The sequence below is a fragment of the Euprymna scolopes genome, chromosome 1 (genome assembly GCF_053919585.1).
Source record: "Euprymna scolopes isolate OS-2025 chromosome 1, ASM5391958v1, whole genome shotgun sequence".
NCBI lineage: Eukaryota > Metazoa > Mollusca > Cephalopoda > Sepiida > Sepiolidae > Euprymna > Euprymna scolopes.
Genome location: NC_136482.1, coordinates 26,171,282 through 26,192,704, shown reverse-complemented (window position 1 = coordinate 26,192,704; position 21,423 = coordinate 26,171,282). Strand labels below are relative to the sequence as shown.

Below are 21,423 nucleotides of genomic sequence, written 5' to 3'. Positions count from 1 at the left end.
AAAAAAAAACATTGAATCCTTAATTAAACGTTAAGAAGTTTTAAAAGAATCGAAATTGGTACTTGTATCGGAATCGGGCAAAATTTGGAAATCGTCTCATCATTAGTGATATATATATATATATATATATATATATATATATATATATATATATATATATAAATATAAATTATTAGTAATTGTCTCCCTATGAAGGGTTTCTCCTACATTAACCAATGACCAATTACTTAAGTGAAGCGTCAGAACAGAGACTACACTTTGAGGTATATATTTGCTCCCCACTGAGCAAATTAGGCACAAGGCCGATTTTTAATTTGAGGAGTGAAGGGGAAATGGGGACCAACTCCCCGGGGAGTAGGGGAGCTGGATAGTGACAATTGGTATGAAGAGTTGCCCCTACATTGATCAAGGTCTTATATGTGGGGGCAACCCCACATATGGTCTTTGCTTGCAGTATCTGCCGGAACAGATGGTATTTATTTGCTCCCCCACCGAGCAAATTAGGCACAAGGCCAATTTTTAATGTGAGGAGTGAAGGGAGGGGGAAGGGAAATAGGGGACCAGCTCCCGAGAGGTGGGAAATGGGAGCTGGTTAAAGGTCAGGCATGTGGGGTTGCCCCCACATCTGGTCTTTGCTATTCATAGCTTGCAGTATCTGCCGGAACAGATGGTATTTATTTGCTCCCCCACCGAGCAAATTAGGCACAAGGCCAATTTTTAATGTGAGGAGTGAAGGGAGGGGGAAGGGAAAAAGGGGACCAGCTCCCGAGAGGTGGGAAATGGAAGCTGGTTAAAGGTCAGGCATGTGGGGTTGCCCCCACATCTGGTCTTTGCTAGTCATAGCTAGTCCTAGCTAGTCATAGCTTGCAGTATCTGCCGGAACAGATGGTATTTATTTGCTCCCCCACTGAGCAAATTAGGCACAAGACCGTTTTTAATGTGAGGTAAAAACCAGCTCCCCTAAAAGGGGTCACTCTGGTTACCAAAAATAATAATTGTCCCAGTATAGAGGGTTTCCCCTCTATTGACTGGTACAAATTATCTTAAGTGCAGTATCTGTCGGAACAGATGGTATTTATTTGCTCCCCCACTGAGCAAATTAGGCACAAGGCCGTTTTTAATGTGAGGTAAAAACCAGCTCCCCTAAAAGGGGTAACTCTGGTTACCAAAAATAATAATTGTCCCAGTATAGAGGGTTTCCCCTCCATTGACTGGTACAAATTACCTTAAGTGCAGCATCTGCCGGAACAGATACTACACTTTGATCCTGTCTCGAATGCCAAGAACCTTTTTTTTTCTAGTTTTTGTTTTTGTTTTGTTTACTTGCTTTACCATGGGGGCAGAGTTAAGGTATTTAGGTGACATCAGCAAGAATCGAAACTGTAAGCAGAATTGTAGCATTCAAAGCTGGTGAAGTGTATGAAATTTTTAGTGTGTATGATTAACGCGGGTGTCATTCGCTTAAGAAAAGAAAGAGAAAAAGTCTTTAACGCAAAACCTGACACGAGACAAAAACGTGTCTTAAGCAAATTGAGACGCAATCGGATTTAACAATAGAAAAAGCCAGTATTTCTTCAGTTAAGGACGATTTCTTTTTTGTCGGTTCGACGTCGAGACGGAGTACTTTGCAATCTGTTATCAGTTGAAGAAAGCTTGTTTGCGGTAAAGTCATGAAGGGAAGATGACTGATTTTTTATGTTACGTGTGTTTCGATGCGGAGTACTTGGCGATCTGAAAATCATTCTTAATTTGCTTTAACTTAAACAGTCAGTGTGTACCAAGGTGACATGCATATGAATTGATTAAAAATTAAAAATAAACAAAGATATATGTACATAAAGTCTAATAATTTTTGCAATTTTGACCCATTTTTGACACATTAAAAACTATTTTAACTGGCTTTCGATACCTCCGTTCAGTCTCGAAAGACAAAGGATACCCTCTGTAGGGGTAGCTGAACGTGAAATTGTGAGGCAAGGGTTGCGCAATCTACAACCACACATCTCCTGAATTGGCAGTGTTTGAGTCCAGTAAAAAGAAGTCCAGGACGAATGGAAACAATGCCGAGATAAGCGGAGAACACATACAACACCTAGAAGTCCCAAATGGTCACCCATTTAGTACTGATCAGGTTTAACGTTGCTTAACTTCGGTGATCGAGCAGGAACCGGTGTGTCAACGTCATTATTGTGTCATATATAATATATTTATACATGTTTATACATAACATATTTATTTATGTATGTTTATAAAAATAATATTTATATATAATATATTTATATATAACTAGCGGAACGGGTGAAAAATATGCTTAAATATGATATTTTATATATATATATATATATATGTGTGTGTATATATATATGTATATATATATTATATATATCATATATATATATATATATGTATATATATATTATATATATCATATATATATATACATCATATATATCAGCTATATAATATATATATCATATATATATATATATCATATATTCATATATCATATATCGCATATATATATCATATATCATATATGCATCATATATATCATTTATGCATACATCATATATCATATTTATATAATATATATATCACATATATATCATATATATAGCATCTACATATCATATATATATCATATATATATACATTTTATCTATATGATATATATCATATATATCATATATATATCATATATATTATATATATTATATATATTATATATATTTATCATACATTCATATATCATATATATATCATATATCGCATATTATATATATATATTATATATAGCATATATCATATATATATATCTTATATGCATCATATATATCATATATATATATCATATATATCATATATATATCATATATCATATATCATTTATGCATACATCATATATCATATTTATATAACATATATCACATATATATCATATATATATGATGTATAATATGTATCATATGTATGTATATCATATATGTATATATATATCTTATGATGATGGCACAAATTCGTTTTCGAACATTGCCATTACTTGATATAGCACAAAAACAAGATATACAGAAACACGAAAACAAATCAGTGATGGGCCGCACGAAAGTGGTATTTATCCCCTGCCGAACTCTGGCATTCTTTGGCACACATTGTGCAGATATGTGTGTTACTAGCAGCACGTTCTTGATGGTCACTTGTATGTATGCCGCTTCAAACCACCTGCTGTTTTGTACGTCCGCCCGCAGCTGAGACAGGTTAGATCTGGCAACACAAGACTGCTTTGTGGCTCACTGCGCTGATGAGTAGTCTGGTGGCTTATCAGCCCAACTCTGCTAGACATAATCTTCCGCACACCTCACACTGCACACCAATTTGGCGCCCCCGCCCATCCACTGCTCGTTTCACCCTCCCTTCCGGATATCACGTTTCAGCCGCTCATACTGGGTTCGATCTGCCTCAAACTTGCCCATATATCTTATATGTATCTTATGTATCTTATATCACACACACACACACACACACACACACACACACACACACACACACATATATATATATATATATATATATATATATATATATAAGGTGGAACGATAAATTGTTTCCCTAAACTGAAAACAACACTGCAACTTTATTTTAAAACTTTTATTCAAAAAAATCATTCGGGTTACTTGATTATATAACAGAGCTGATGTATATTTAATGTAGTCGCCTCCAGCCCCAATCATCGCCTCGATACGAATTCGGAACTGGAAGCATGCCGTTCTCACAAGTGCCGGTAGGAGCTCGTCGAATACTCGACGGATGGCGGCGATCGGTCTTGCTTTTGTGTTCTGGGAGGTCACATTTGTTATGTTCTCGGCATATGACCAAACGAAATAGTCCAGCGGATTCAGATCGGGAGAGAAAGAAGACGGGTGAGAGAAGAGTACAAAGTCGTAACACTCCTCCTGAACTAAGCCTTGGCCTTTTTTGACTTGTTGGCCGCTGCCGAGTAATGCTGCTATATCTAGGCTCTTCCAATATTTATTACAAACATATGATACCAATATTAATAATTAACTTTCATGCCGAATTTATGGTTGAATATGAATAAATTTTTGCTAATTGTTGCATTATATACTAATAACGAAGGTCCATTTAAAAACTTTAACCACATCAGTCTAGTACTTTCTGAGAATTTAATGTATATATATATATATATATATATATATATATATATATATATATATATATATATATATATATATATTGTATCAGGGGGTCCCCACAATCTTCAGCTCATTCAGGTACACTTTGGTGTTGACTTTTATATCTACTTCGAAGATATGACGTGGCATGATGTGGCCCTCATTTGAAATCACGCCAAACTCCATAACTGTGGCGAAAAACTTCATTGAGCTGTGCCCTCAATTGTTAAACCTCCGGATATGAATTTGTAGGTGCTGGCAATGGTACTGCTATCATAACTTTGATCGGAAGAGAGCATGAGTTGTACAGTGGTGCATCTCCGATCTAGTTCGTTGAACATTGTGTCACTTTCAAACATGATTGAAGGCTCCTATCGCTCTTTGAATTTATATGCAACATAATAGATGGTCTGCAACAAAAAAACAGAAGAAGAAAACCGGTTTTCATCAAACGGAAACGGAATCGTATCGTCTGTTTTAGGACGACAATTTTATCGTCACAAAGTGTGTGTGTATAATTTTTTAATTTTTTATTGAGCCCATAATAAATTTACATTACTGTTTCTATTGGATTTTCACCCCAAGAGATGAGGTAGAGTACCAACTTCATCGGAATTTTATGGGCTCAATAAAAAAATTTTTAAAATTATATACCGCTCTATTAACATATCGAGCACTCTTATCGTTTTTTTTTTACCTTATTTCCCTTGAAATGATATATATATATATATATATATATATATATATATATATATATATATATATATCGTGAGAGAGATGTATAAAATGGTAAGGGAGCTTCAATAGATATGTTATATAGGTTTCATTATTATTATTATTATTATTATTATTATTGTTCGTTGTTAGGAAGTCTTATTAAAAGTGAGTCTTAGAGAGTCTTATTAAGAGAGATGTTGCGTTCTGTGTTCGTGTTATGAAGAGATTCATGTATATAAAATGTTCATACTTAGAAGTGTAGTAGAAGCTCTTAGAGTGAGGAGACAGTGTTGAGACAGTCTTAGTGTTCACATTGTAGATATGAGATGAAGAGACATTGTGTATGTGAAGACATTTTAAAACACAGGATATATAAGACATATAATGACAATTTCACTTTACCTTTTGGTAGAATTACAACACAAAGACGACGTTTATAGAAACACATGACGCGTTTATTTCCATGGACCGGTCGGTGGTTTTCTTAGTCAGGAATTCAAAGTTTTACATTCTATGTTTCAAAGGTGACCGTCTCGCTTCCAGACGTTCGACTGTCCATCTCTGGAATCCAGACTGTCGTCTGTCGTCCTCAAACTCTCTCGCATAACTCTAAAGTTTCTAACTATATCGAGAACTTCCCATTTTCCATGACGTCATGCCCATGTTAAAATATGTGTCTTCTTTCACGTGTTCTGAAAATGCGTGCCCAAAACCTTTTCCTTTGTTTACAAAAGGAATTTTAACCTATATTTCCAGTAACCTATATTTCCAATATGTTAAAACATGTTTATTAAATTATCCTATAGTTGCATTCTTCAATTCAATTTCATAATAGAATTGATAAATGCACATTCCTTTTCTTAAAACTATTTTATCTCTAAACAATGGTTTGTTTTTACATTCCATTTTCTAATTCTCTCTCGTAATCTATTTCTAAACCTAAATTACGAGGTTCGAATTTCGTCTATTCTATTTCATTTTTACATTTAACTAATTCCCTATTTTTATACTTACATGAAAAAGGGACAGCCCTTATCATGTAACAGATGTAAGCACGGAAAGTAAACAGACCATATATTGATTCGCACGGATACATAATGTGTTCAGTATATATTTTCGTGTGTGATTAGAGACAATATATATGTGTATATGGGAGTGTTTAATCCAACGTGCGAAGATGATATGCTAACGGATCGCTTTGAGATGTCTGTATGAACAGTATATATGAGTTTGGTTAGAACGGTATATATGCTGTTGCTATGCTTAGTAATTGGTATGTGTCTGTCATTACGTTTTTCGAAAGTTTCGTCCTTAAGAGGAAAAGCAGAATTGTGTCGTGCGCACGCGTGTTTTCTCTGGAAAGAAACGTGAACGCTCAAAAAAAAAACTCTGTGTTGGGGTGTTTCGTGGGAGTGAATATTTTTGTGCATCTATTGATTTAAAGAAAACGCTAATTTGAGCTTTTGTCAATTCGAAAGTTAACGCGTAAAAATAACATGTACTGCTGCTGTGGCTTACTGATGTAGCTTTTTATGCCGATATAAAAAGAAAGTCATACAAAGTTAAGGCTTAGGCAGAATTGTGTTATGTGCACGTGTGTTGTCTCTGGAATAAATATGAACTAAGAAGAAAGCTGTGTTTGGGATTTTATATTACGCGAGAATAATTGAGAATGAATATTTTGTGCTACGATCGATTGAAAGATACTGTTGGTTTGAGCTTTTAACCGAGAGATTATGTCTAAAAGCATCAACTCATAAGAAAGCCATTCTTATATCTCAAATCGACTTGCGTTTCTTTCTGACTGGATTTTAGTTTCCCTTCTTTAATTATCACTCTGATTCCCAAGAATGATCTTTAAATTTTCTTTTCTGTAGTTTGTTTGTTTGTTTGTTTGTTTGTTTATCTTTCCTTGCTTTTTTATATAATTATATCGCTTTTTTAATGATGTCTCTTTTTTTTTATCTTAAAAAGAAAGTCACGTTCACACGAGATTTGTTTTTAATGACCACATTTTATGGGTCCCAAACGAATTGGCCAAACCTCATGTTTCTGGGATTGTCTTTTGGAACTTTTTAACGCAGAGACGCAAAACGTTTTAGCGATGACGTTTGTTGATTTGCTGAACGATTTAGCGAGAGAGAATGTCGTTTTCTGGGTCAACTTGAAGAAACGCAAATTTGGTTTTTAACTGGTGACATTCTATATTCTTTCGACCAATATTGAGATGTTTTCGATAAAACACGTAAAGTGAACAGACGAATGGCAAAGTGTTTATTGTCTTTCTTAATAGACGACTCAATTTTTACGTACGAAACAAACAGCATATAACGAGAAATTGATTCCAAGTCAACAACGCCTATTCAATCTGTGTGACAGACAAATTTAAATGCTATTTAGAACGAATGAGTGGGAGACCAGAAAATATATATATAATATATATATATATACATTAATGTTTTTTTTTTATTATCGGAATTTTATTTCTTTATTTATCGACCACATCATAAACAGAAAGCAAAAATACCCCAGTTTAAAAGGATTTCTCCTTTACTAAAAGACATCAGAAACAATAGTTTTAAAATTGGTTAGCGTGCTTTTTAACATTTCTTTTTCATCAGAGCTTTATTTCAAAAATACTTCAGTCAAGAAGAATTTTTCTTTCATTGAAAAACACCAGAAACAATGGCTTAAAAATTCGTTAGCATTTTAATAATTTTTTTTATCGGGGGTCACTTCTTAACTTATCGATCACTTCATAAAAACTGGGCAAAAATACCTTAGTCTGTAAGGATTTCTCCTTCATTGAAATATAACAGATACAATACCTTTAGAATGGATTAACGTGCCTTTCAACATTTCTTTTTATTACCGGGGGTTCATTTCTTCTCGACCTTCTTATCAGAAAAACACAACAACGTTACCTCAGTTTAGAAAGATGCCTCTTTCTTTGATAGACACTAGAACCAATGGTTTGAAAATATTTCTTCATAAACATTTTTTATACCTCACGTTCCTTTACTGGGAGGGGCATGCACATTTTGGGGCGTTATGCATGCATTTAGCATTAACTCACGTTTACTATAATAATATATCTTTTATATATTTTTTCTTCCTTATACTCACTAGAAAATCGATTGTGTGTGTTTACATTCTAGATAATTATAGTTTAATTTGTTTTGTGGGGGTGGGGTCCTTTCAATGAGTCCGTTTTGGCTTTGCGCCATCTTTCCACCGAGCAACGCCGGTTATCGGATCTTGCTTATATATATGTATATATATATATATATATATATATATATATATATATGTGTGTGTGTGTGTGTGTGTATATATATACATATATATATATATATATATATATATATATATATATATATATATATATAGGGTGACCAAAAAAAAAACAACAAAATCTACATGGAGACCATCTAGAACATATGTTGTAGAACGGAGAAAAAAGACCAAAGACCCTAGTGTTTTGATGTGATTTTTGAATATAATAAACTAGTATTGACCAACGTTTCATTTAATTCGGACAATACACTAAGAAACGGGGCCTAATTAGAGTTGGGGCCCGTTTTTTTTTGTCAACCTGTATATATATATATATATATATATATATATATATATATATATATATATATATATATATATAATTGAATGTTTTTCCTAAGAGAGGTTAATGTGATTCGTCAACTGTTAAATAGTAAGAAATGAAAAGGTTATATTTTGCAATTTTGTATTATTTAAATGAATTTAAGGAATTTCAAACTAAAATATCAACGTCTCTTTAACTAGTAAAGCATTAAAAAGAACCAATGTTATTTATAATGTAAATCTATTTGGGTAATTGAAATTCAAATAATGATAAAGCTAATAATTATATATTATTTTCATAACAACTATCATATCTTTGTACCTAACCATGCATCTTACTTTAGTTCAATTTACCAATATCTACAAAAACATAATTGGCCCCTCAGATTATAGACAACTTTCCGAAACCAATTAAAATATTTAAAATATTCAAAGCTGCCTATATTAAAACTCATCAATCTACAATTAATAGCATTACGTATGAAAGCAGTAACACCGTTTTAAATCGCGATTTTATTCTGTGACGCTAATTCTGGAGTTGTAGAATTAAAATTGTTAACATCTTTCTTGGCGCTGTGCAAATCCATTCTATTGGAATCAGACTGAGTTCATGTAGGCATTCTCCGTTATCTTTTGAAGTTCGTGATTCATATGAAAAAGGTATTATTTTAAAATTTTAACACAAAGTCTTCAAATGCATAAATATTGATCAGTTAATAAAAAGACACGTTATTGTGATATCTACACTTGGAATAGGCATTAATACAATCTCTATTAAATTACAATAGAAAAATGCAAGCATGAAAAGTATTATGGTTAAGCTTAAACATGGAAAAGTAAAGGACTAGTTGTTAAAACTGGAAAAGAAAAGGACAAGACATTCTAGTAAAAAATATAATAAAAGATGTCTATGTTCCAACCTTTCAGAGGTTGAAACCCAATTACAGAAGACGAAACCGGACATATTCTTCCTAAGCGAAAGTGGCAGAGGGCCGACCATTCCTTAGACGAGTTCATAATTAACGGATACTCTAACTTAACATCTAAATCTGAACCCCAATATCGCCATGGGCATGGAATATATGCCTACATTAAAGATGGCTTTCCGTGTTGTAGGGATATCTCCAGAGAAGACCCTAATTTACCTTATATGTGCTTCCGGGTTGCACTAGCTTACACCACTGCATTTATATTTGCCCTCTATCGCCCCCACAACAGTGGGGTCACTATCTTTAAGAGCATATCTGAGAAAATTAACCACATCCTGTCTGCTCATCCTTCGGCTAACATCCACATTTGTGGTAACTTCAATGTCCACAATGTGGAATGGCTGACCAACTCGAACAAGACAGATGATGAGGGGAGGTTCTGTCATGATTTCGCCATTGCCTATGACCTCACCCAGATTTTTCACGAACCCACCCGTGGGGTCGATATTTCCGGTCAATACGCTAGCCTTCTAGACCTTTTTCTCACAACTTCCCCTAAGCTATGTTCATGTTCCGTTCTGTCCCCTCTGGGATCTTTCGACCACGCGGTTGTATCAGATAAGATAAAAACGAAATGCAATAAGTCTTCAGACGTACCTCTCCACCGTACTGTATATGGATACTTTACGGCTGACTGGGATAGCTTCCGTACATTTATATCTGATCTACCCCTACATTCCATGTTTAAAAAAGATGTGTCCCCCATAGTATCAGACCTGACCGAATGGTTAATTGTAGGCATAGACCGATTCATGCCATCCAAAAAATGCCAACAAAAACTTATAGCCAGCCATGGTTCTCCCCTGAATGTGCTGCTGCCATCGCGCACAGAAATCACTTTTTCCATAGTTACCAACGTAATAGATGCACTGTGACTGGAGCTGCTTTCAGGAACGCCAGCAACCACTGTTAAAGAGTAATAAAAAATGCAAGAGAGCTATATGCTCAGTCCGTTAAATCCAAAGTAGCTGAGCAGCGGCTTGGTTCCAACCAGTTTTGGCAAATAGCAAGCAGGTTCCTGAACAGAAGCGTGCGTTCTATCCCAACCATCATCAATGAACCTGAGGTCATCTCGTTAGCATCAGACAAGGCCAAACTATTTGTCAAGAACTTTGCAGCTAATTCTACCCAATGCGACGAAGGCTATCAACTCCCCGTATTTCCTCCTATAACAGTCACGCACAGATATTTGTATGTTGCATAGCGCTATGCAACATACAAATATCTATGCGTGAGGTCGCTAAGCTTATCAAGAACCTTGATTCCAGTAAAGCAACTGGCTCTGACGGCATTCCAATTATAGTGCTGAAAAAGCTTCAACCAGAACTTGCTCCCATACTTACCAAACTGTTTAAGCGTTGCTTTAAAGAGAAGTACTTTTTAACACCCTGGAAAACCTCATCAGTATGCCCTGTATTTAAGAATTCAGGTGATAAGTCGTCTCCCTCTCAGTACAGACCAATAAGTCTCCTGTGTGTCATGAGTAAGTTGCTGGAATCCATATTAAATAGAGAAATAGTCAACCACCTCAATAGAAATAACCTTCTTAGTGACATGCAATATGGTTTCCGCTCTGCAAGATCTACAGAAGATGTGCTGACGGTTATATCTCATAGGATTAGTGAATCTCTTGACAAAGGCTTCCTCTCTAGGGCAATTGCTTATGATATATCAAAAGCCTTCGATAAAGTATGGTATAAAGGCCTACTTCACAAGATTTCCAGCTACAGTATAACTGGAAATGTTTTCTCGATCATTAAATCATTTTTCTCTGATAAGATTATAAGAGTAGTGGTTGATGGGCAGAAATCAGAGGCCATCAGTATTAATGCTGAAGTCCCTCAGGGGTCAATCCTAGGACCAACTCTCTTCCTGATCTACATCAATGATCTCTCAAAACACATACTTAAATCATTTGTTGACATCTATGCTGATGACACGACCATCTATGGCAACACATCCAAGGCCGTAAATGATAAAGTCCTCTCTGATTCTCTCTCCTCTGATCTTGAGCACGTGGTACAGTGGGAGAAGACGTGGCTGGTTACTTTTAATGCATCTAAAACCAAGCTCCTATCTTTACATCATCAACGCTCTGATCTCTATCTGGCACCAATTGAAATGGATGGTTCTCGACTAGGGAAAGCTCCATGTTTTGATAATCTTCTGGGCTTGACCTTTACTCCTGACCTGAAATGGAACACGTACATCAAGTCTATTGCCAAGTTCGCTGGAAAAATGGTAGGGTCCTTCTACCGCTCCAGAAGATATCTCGCTGCTGATGCAATTCTCTATCTATATAAAAGCCAAGTCCAAGGATGGAGTACCGCTGCGACATATGGGCAGGAGCTGCAAAAAACAGCCTATCCTGCCTTGACAGAGTACAAAATAGACTTCGTGGCTTAGTGGTGGGATGCTCTTTTCTCTTCTCTGGAACCTCTCTTCCACAGGAGAGACATTGCGAGCTTGTCTTTGTTTTATCGTTACTCCATTGACAAGTGCTCGTCTGAGCTCAAATCTCTGGCCCCTCCTCGCCAATCTTTCACGAGGAGCACTGGTCTAGCTGAAACCACTGTCAAAAATTTCCCCACTCTTTATCTGTGCCAAAAATAAAACGTAGATTCAATGAACAAAGCTTCTTTCGGAGACGTGCACGCCTGTGGGACTCTGTTCCGTCTGCCTGTTTCTCACCTGACTACAACCTGGATGTCTTCAAGTCCAACATAAACAAATTCCTGATGAACCGCCCCCTTAAGTAAGACACTTTATCAAATCTCAACACTAACGCACTGTACACGCAATAACCCTTATCCCCCGAGTGGCTTCCGGGCCTTGATAAGTGGTGACCACCTTGTAAGAAACAAATAAATGACTTAAAATATTGCAGCATTAAGAATTGATTATATAATGTTATAAATTGAATTTAAAAAAAATCTTAATGCTGCAATATCTTAAGTTATAAATTTATTAGCTATTTTACTAGAATATCTCCTTTTTTCCAGTTTTAACAACTAGTCCTTTACTTTTCCATACTTAATCTTACTCATATTACTTTAAATGCTCGAATTGTTCTATTGTAATCCATGATTTTCCAACGTTCCAATAAATTCACTTGTTCTTTGTTTAATTTCAATCTTATTTTTTGCCCCCATTAGCAATAACAATGCATAGCACTCGTCTGCTTTCAATAAAAACCCCCAATTATCTCCCTTTGATGCTTTCATTCTCTCTGTTTCACTTATTACTTCTCTTTTCGCGACAACATGAATTAGTAGCAACAGTAGTCACTGTAGCGGCGTGGTTGCTATGGAAATCAGTCATAAAAGCGTGCCTCACCTCCTTACATATTTTTATGATTTGAACACCAGAAAATTCATCATAACTTTTAATTTGCTGAACGAAAATTGATTTTTTTTTTTCACAATATAGCTGTGAAGGTGATCTATAAACTGTAATAATTGTTTGAAATTTGGTCAAAAAACGAGTGAGCAGTTATAAATGACTTAAACTGCCACTTAACCATATATTTAAACACTACCGGGTTTGCGTGATAAGAGGTTTAGTGGTCGTCAGTCGTCGGCATTTTCTGTTACCGATCGCCAATTAGAGAAATAGAAAATGTGTCTGAAGATGATCAGGAATGAACCGAAATATTAGAATTTTTTTCATTTCTTGTAAAAAAAAAATACCTCTGTAATATATTTATAATTGTTTTCTAAACATAATTAAGCAGTCGTATTTTATTATTTTTGATAAGTTTACTTGAATATAAGTGTATATATCTATATACTCATAGTAAGTATATATATATATATATATCTATATATATATATATATATATATATATATATATATATATATATATATATATATACTTAGGGTCAAAGTCCAGAAATGTGTCACACTGAGCGACGAGAGAAAAGCTGAACAGTGGGAGGAGAAGAGAGGCAGGTACAAAAGGACAGCAGTAGCAGCAGCAGCATCGACAGAGCATGACAGAGGGTATCCTTGCGGGAAGTGCCACAGAATCTGCCGTTCCAGCATCGGTCTGCTCAGTCACAGCAACAGTTGCCACCACTCATGACAACTTTCGGGCGCGGTTCTCCGTCGTCTATCTAAACGGAAGGATGCCAACAACAATATACATATATATATATATATATATATATATATATATATATATATATATATATAACTATATATATATATATATATATATATATATATGTATGTATGTATGTATGTATGTATGTGTATGTGTGTATATATATATATATATATATATATATATATATATATATATATATATATGTGTGTGTGTGTGTGTGTGTGTGTTAATAACTACGTGTAAAATAAGGAACCGTTAAGATTTTTGGTTTCGTCTCTGTTCTCTTCCTTATATATCCTGGAGTTTTTATCTCAAGCGAGCCTAACTTCTCTACCTTTAATGTCAGCCTCGTGAACAATTTCCTCCAGTGCTTCTTCTTTTACAAATGCTGGTTTGACTTACAAGAAGTCCATTGCATGTTTTAAATTCTTCCAAATTCATTCAAATGAAATCAGATGCAACGAATTAAGCTATCCATGACCCTTTTATGTTCCAAGTTTTCGTTTAATGTTCGTGTTTCTAGTTTTTCGAAAGTTTCGTATTATCGTTGCGATCATTTGACAAAAAAGAAACCAAGAAATAAAAAATTATTCAACTTTGTTTTTTTTTTGTTTTCCTTTGAACAGTTTTTTTTTTATTCTAACGTTCAGTCGCCTGTGAAATGAACAATGTTTTTAACTTGCCCTCTCTTTACTCTCTCTTTTCACACCTCTATATCCTTCTCACAAATAGGCATAGTCAGAGACATAACAAAGTTAAGAAGCGAAACAAGATAAAAGAAGTAAAATAATACTCATTTAGAAAGAAAAATGTGTCATGGAAAGAAAACACTTTAAGAACAGCCCGATTAACTTTCGCCCCACAACAGATTAAGCTGGTCTCTTGTATCACCTATGAGACGATTCTGTATTCGTCATCTTTGAGACAACAGCGTAGTGATCGTTAGTGATAAAAATTGGGTAGAATTTGATTATTTCAAGAGGGGGGTACACAAGTAATTGTTTGCATTTGAAGACCATCATGTTGTAGTTAGCTGGAAAGTAGGCACGCGGTACAGGTTCCATAGGCGTGCAGTTCTAGGTAAGATGCTTTGTTAATGGTTCATGGAAGTTGCGTTTAGGTTTAGGTATAGATCGTGTGTGGGAGAAATTGTTGACAGTGATTCTTCTCGTCTTCCACTTCTTCTTCCTCTTCTTCTTCTTCTTCTTCTTATTATTATATTTATTATCATTATTATTATTATTATTAGTAGTAGTAGTAGTAGTAGTAGTAGTAGTAGTAGTAGTAGTAGTATATCCGTCTCAAATTCTGTCCTCGTCGTTTTGTGTGTGCAAAGTTGGTTATCCACTTGAAAAAAGCAAACAGCAATTATCGCTTTGCTTTCTTTTTTCTTTTCTGTTTACTTGACCAGAAAGCAATTCATCAAGTTTTGTATTGAACTGAAAAAAAAAGTGGGTAAGAGGGACATGGATGGGTCAGAAAATAGTGGAGTAAAAAAAGATGTCTGAGTCAGGAGTGTCCTCGAAGATATCGTAGATGCGATCTGAGAGTTTAAATCTAGACTAAACACGTGAAGCTCAAACAAAATGGCCGACCACAGCTGGCGAAGAACAACATGGCTTCACAAAAAACTTGACGTTTTGCCAACGGAATATTAGAACATTATCTAACGCTAAGTTTCCCTCCCCCCCCCCTCTCTCTCTCTCTCTCTCTTCCACTGATATTCATACACGCATGCAACCGCACACACACATATATACAGATAGATAGATAGAGAGAGAGAGAGAGAGAGAGAGAGAGAGAGAGAGAGAGTGTGTGTGTGTGTGTGTGTGTGTGTGTGTGTGTGTGTGTGTGTGTAGAATCTTCCATATTTCATCCTCGTAAGAAACGTAGATTCCATGAACAGGTCTTCTATCTTAGAACTGCTCGCCTGTGGAACTCTATTCTGTTTTCCTGCTTTCCAACTGACGACACTCTGATTGTCTTCAAGTCCAACGTGAACAAGTTCTTATTGAACCGTCCCCCTAAGTAATCCAAGTTACAAAATGCCCACTAATGTTTACTACGCTAAAATCACAATGACTAATGTATACGCATTAACCCTTATCCTCGAGTGGCCTCTGGGTCTTGATAAGTGGTGACCTCCATGTAAAAAAAATCACCAGGCTAAACATATTTGTTAAAAAATGTCATCTTATTGCTTAACTGTTAGGGTAAATGTTACAATTTTACTTTAAAATAAGAAACTGTAAAATATTTTGATAATTTAAGTTGGTGTTAGTATTTCCATAGAAATTATTTTACAAATAACTAAACTATGAACCTGACAATTAGTTTTGAATTAATTTTATTTTGCTCAATTAAAAAAGCTAATTCAATTTTTAAAATCTTTAAAATCAAAATTTAATTCAATGATTTCATCCTTGAAGATCAGTGCTTTTTAATTTTCTTACACTAAAATATTTTACTTATTATGCTGACAACAGATTTTATGCGCGATATTGCCCGTCACTTTTGCCACCAGCCATGGTTTTTTCTCACGTGACTCAAGTTAACAAATCAGTGGCAACCACTTAACATTGAAAAACAATCGTTAGAATATTTAAATAAATAAAAACGTTTTTATTTTTACGTCTGCTATGATTAATTGCCGGTTTTACACTATTTTCTTTTTTCGATTTATTTATTTTGCTTTTCTAAATAAAATTAATATCACTGTGTAGTTTCTGTTCCTAAACTATACTTTATACTTTTCTATTTATATTCATATATATATATCCGTTCCAAGAAGTTAATATTAATATAAGTATATGCGCGTTTCCGAGACGATAGGTCTTTATGGATAACAAACTGTTTCTCCAGTCGGACATATTCAAGAACACTACTATTAGAAGTCGATAAAATATCAATATCTTAGCATTAAAAATCAAGTATACAACGAGTAGAAAAAGACTTAACCACAAAAACTACAAAGTTTAAAAACAAAATACCAGTAATGTAAAAATCTTGCGTTCTGGTAGCGAAGAAGTCACAGAAATCGTTTTTGATATCTCTTAGGTTTCTGAAGCATTCCTTACGAAGAAAGTTGTCCGGATGCTTGAAAAAGTAGTAGTTGGTAGGTGAGTATGTCGGATGAGGCAAAGTTGCGTAACACAATTCGTTCAACTTCTGCAGGATCAATTTAGCAACGTACAGTGGAGCATTGTCGTGGAGGAGAATTCATTTTTTTCTGTTGACTAATTCTGGGTGTTGTTGCCAAGGTTTTTTATGCATTTCATCGTAATGCTTTCGCCTGTATTAAAAAAAAACTAATGAATGAGACCGGTCGCAGACCACCAGTCAGCATAACTTTGTTTTGCTGCAACTCTGGATTCAGGAAGTGTCGTGGAGCTTTGTCGGAGTCTAAGCACTGACCTGAGCGTCGCAGGTTTTCATAAAGAACTCCCTTTTCCATCGCAAGTCACAACTCGGTCGAGAACTGGGTCGTTCTTGTTACGAAAAAGAAAGTAAAAGAACACTTCATAATGGCGTTTTTTTTTTATTGTTCAATTCGTGAGGCACCCATTTATCAAGTTTTTTTTTTTGTCTTTCCAATCCCTCTCAAGTGGTTGGAAATCGTCGCATACTTTACGTCTCATTCCGAAGCAAGTTCTCGAACATTTGTGCGTGGGTTGGCTTCGACTAAGGCTCTTTATTGATCATTGTCAACATCCGATGGCCGACCACTACGCTCATGGTTTTCAAGACTCTCGTCGCTGCCACGAAATTCTTTACACCACGATTGTGCTGTGCGTTCAGTCGTGGTTTCCTGGGCCAAACGCTTCGTTGATATCGAGAGCTGTTTCAGTAGCTATTTGTGCCCAGCTTGAATTGAATAAGAAAATTGTGCGTATTTGCTTTTTGCCATCTTATATTCAACGTTCTGAAAAAATTACACAATTGTTTTAAAACGATTGTTATTTAAATCATTAGATAGAAAGGAAAACTCTCTTTACAATGGTATTTAAAGTAAAGGTGTTATAACGAAAACTTATTTGAAAATACATTTTTGCAATCAAAATTAAAAATTACGCAAGAACTTTCTTTCAACCTAATATATAAGCTGTTCTCCTTTGCATAGACAATTTATCCCTACCTTGGTTTGAGGTTTTATTGTAATCTAATATTTAACCGCATAGGTAGGCATTCCTATTTTAGAAATAAAGTGCAGCTGACTGGACTTGAACACGGAACGTCAGGCGAAGCAGTGATTACGCTTAGCCTTTAACGCGGTATTGTTTTCTGGTTAATTCCTGATTAGTAGCTTTATCATATAAATCTCACTAAATTGGCCGAAATATTGTTTAGAGTTTTATTTCCTGCGATTGTTTGTGTCATATGAGGCTAATAGCCCAAACAATCCAGACAATAAATATCTTTGCATTTTGACGCTATGATCGTCTATCATTTTTACTAGGGAATTTGACTTTGGGATCCGGAGTTTTCGTGCCATTAATCGCCAACCAATCCTTCCTAACTGGCACTTATAGTTATTCTAATCAAGCCTTCATATCAGAAAGAGAAGGGCTTGTTGCAGAGAAAGAAACCGTTTGAAAAGAGGGGAAATGGTAGAAAGTAAGAGAATCGAGTTATATAATGGGTGCGATGTGGTTCGCAAGTCAAAACGGATAAATCATCGCCGTTTTTTTTTCCTCAGGAGAATGCGGCAATCATACTGGAATCTCCTCGGATATTCAAAAAACTGGATTTGTGCTTTAATTAAATGTGATGGCGAGCAGGAGAAAATGTCTCTAGTGCCAAATTTCCAAATGTCAAATTCTGTGTAACTTGTTAGATGCTAAAGCAACACTCCACCATCAGACAATAAAGAACTAACCCAACACTTGCGAAGATACGATCAGCTGGATTGAAAGCGCTATAAGAGATGGGAAAACGGATCGGCACAGTTAAAGATTTCGACTCGTTTGCAAAAAACAAAAAACAAAACAAAAAAAAAACGGATTTTTAAAACTTTTTAATGCCATCTTCCTTTATGGCAAATATTTTGAAGTCAAATTACCATTTTTGTTTATGGAAATCGCTCTAGACAAGGCATGAAGCCACTTGATGTGAGAAGCTAAAAACGATTCAAGGTTAAAAGAAAAAATAGTTAAGTGTTGAATAGATAGGATGCAGCAAGCTCAGTAAACAAAACTTCTTTCCACTTTGTCAGAAATATCTCTCATGGAATGTGAGGACTAAAGGACAAAATAAGGAAAGCGAGAATTACGAAGTGCCAAATGTAAACATAAGTTCAACTTTCTACTCTCGTTGGCCAAGATTCTATTCTCGTTGGCCCATTTTTTACTCTTTTTGACCCACCTTTATTCCCCTAGGGTCACTTACTAGTTTCATTTCTCATTTCTATGTAAAAATACGTCTAATTTTTTTTTTAATAAGATTTTCACCTAAAATATTTATCTTCTAAACGGGCCAATTAATAATCAATAAGTAGTAGTAGTAGTAGTAGTAGTAGTAGTAGTAGTAGTAGTAGTTTTATACGATCCTTTTAATAACATTTTCGTAAAAATGTGTCTATTTCAGTCTTAAGACGACAGTGGTCGACTTTATTTCCTACTAAATAGTACATGAATAAGTTTTATTATTTCACGATATAAATATATAAAGAGGATTATGTGTTTATTTGTGTATGTATATGCATCAAGGAATATATGCTTTTCCATTCAATCGTGCCAAAGTTAGCGAGTAAAACATATAGTTTTTCTAGCGTTCGTATGAAAACAATGCAAGTGATAAAAACAATGCAAGTGATGAAAACAATGCAAGTGATGAAAACAATGCAAGTGATAAAAACAATGCAAGTGATGAAAACAATGCAAGTGATGAAAAGATGCGAGACAGTAAAGCTCAAGTAATACAACCACTTCGAACTATAAATGAATTCGCAAAGACATCTTCTATTTATGATAAAAAAAAAAAATTAACAGCGTCTATTTCGTTAAGTCATCTCAGAACTTATAGATGCAAAAATTAAATTCCTGACGTAATTCTATTTTTATATGAATATTTTAGAAATATATCTAGAGTATTTGAGAGTGTGTGCATATATATATATATATATATATATATATATATATATATATATATATATATATATATATATATAGTAAGTTATAAAACTTACTACCAAGGTCTACCTACGTATTGAGCACTGTTGAAGTAAATACTTAAAGTTTACGCATAAATTTATACTTTCGTATATTAATTTATGTGATTAAATTAAGTAATCATATATATATATATATGATTGCAACGTCTTGTTAGACGGGTGTCACTCCCTCACACACTTAAAGTCCATAAGCCCAAAAATTACTTCCATCACCACAGGACCATTTTAATAGACAAATGCCTGAGGGAGTATCTATACACAGATGATGTTACAGAGTCTTAGCTTTGTACGACAGCTAAGTCTCTCTCTCGGTTCAAAATATTGAGATCCAGGAACAAGCAAAAGCAAGATAGCCAGCAACAAGTTAAACTGCAGACCAGCTTAATGCGGGTACTGGTCTCCCGCTTTATGGTTTTTTGAATCAGAGATTTGCTTCTCCTAGAAAGGTTGCCTTCACCACGGCTTACAGGAGCCCTCTCCGCCTCAACACACACAAACACACACATATTGCTAGTTTGTCGTTGATCCCGGAAAAGGGTTCATTCGCCTCTTTGGAAGGTCTTGTTTTTAATGCTAATTTTAATATATATATATATATATATATATATATATATATATATATATATATATATATATATATATATATATATATATATATATATATATGGTGGGTGGTCAACTGATTGATCGGATCGGGTCTCTCCAACCGCTCGTCTAGCCCAGGTAAAGGCCAAAATATAGTGTTGAACTGCTAGTGTTGAACATAGCTAGCTTCAGGTTATAAGTCGTCGGGATCCTGTCATGGGTTGATAAACACTGGAAACTATTGACCTCATTGAGGAAAAAAGTAAACAAGAATAAAAGAAAGAGATAGAGAGAGGGGAGGTTGATTTTGCAGACTATGATTGCAAAGAAAAAGCAACAAACAATAGCACCAATGTTTATTAATTTTTAGGTTAGAAAGACGGTATCTTAATCTGTGGGGAAAGAGGACGCAATTTAAAAATGGTTGTATGTACCAAGATCACAGACGAAGTGATCTGGCGTGATGTAATATGAGCGTTGGGGCATTTCTTGGAGATAATAATGTTAATCCAGAGAATCCAGTGTACTTGGGATAAAAAGAGATTCTAACATTAACATGATTTTACGATTAAGGGCAGTAGCGTGTGTAATTGTGTGGCAAGTGTTGCGCAATCTCCATCCACACCTCTTCTGAATCGGCACTGCTTGAGTCCAGTGGCAAGGAGAAGTCCATGACGACTGGAAACAATACCGAGATAAGCGGAGACCAAATACAGTACCTGGAAGTCCCAAATGGTCACCCATCTGGTACTGGCCAGGTTTACCGTTGCTTAACTTCGATGATTTGACAGGAATCGGTGTGTCAAACGTGATTATTATGTGTATGCAACACATTGTTTGCCAATTAATTAGAATTTTTTTTGAAATATGTAAAATTAGTACTTTCGCATTTACATTTTCTTGTTTCCTCCATTTGTACATTTTGTTTTCTTCACTTTCTTCCTCCTCTTTATTTTCTTCTAATGGAAATAGAAAGAAGATAGGAGAATGGGTGGAAAAAAGTTCTACCTATTCTCCTATCTTCTCTCTATTTCCATCTGCTTCTCGTCTCCTCTCTTCTTTATC

At 35.0% G+C, this 21,423-nt stretch overlaps 1 protein-coding gene across 2 annotated transcripts in view; it reads left to right on the top strand.

The window, feature by feature from the left end:
- The window catches only part of LOC145288898 (T-box transcription factor TBX1-like), a 207,073-nt gene that overhangs the window by 126,556 nt on the left and 59,094 nt on the right, over positions 1 to 21,423 (top strand). The window lies entirely within an intron of this gene.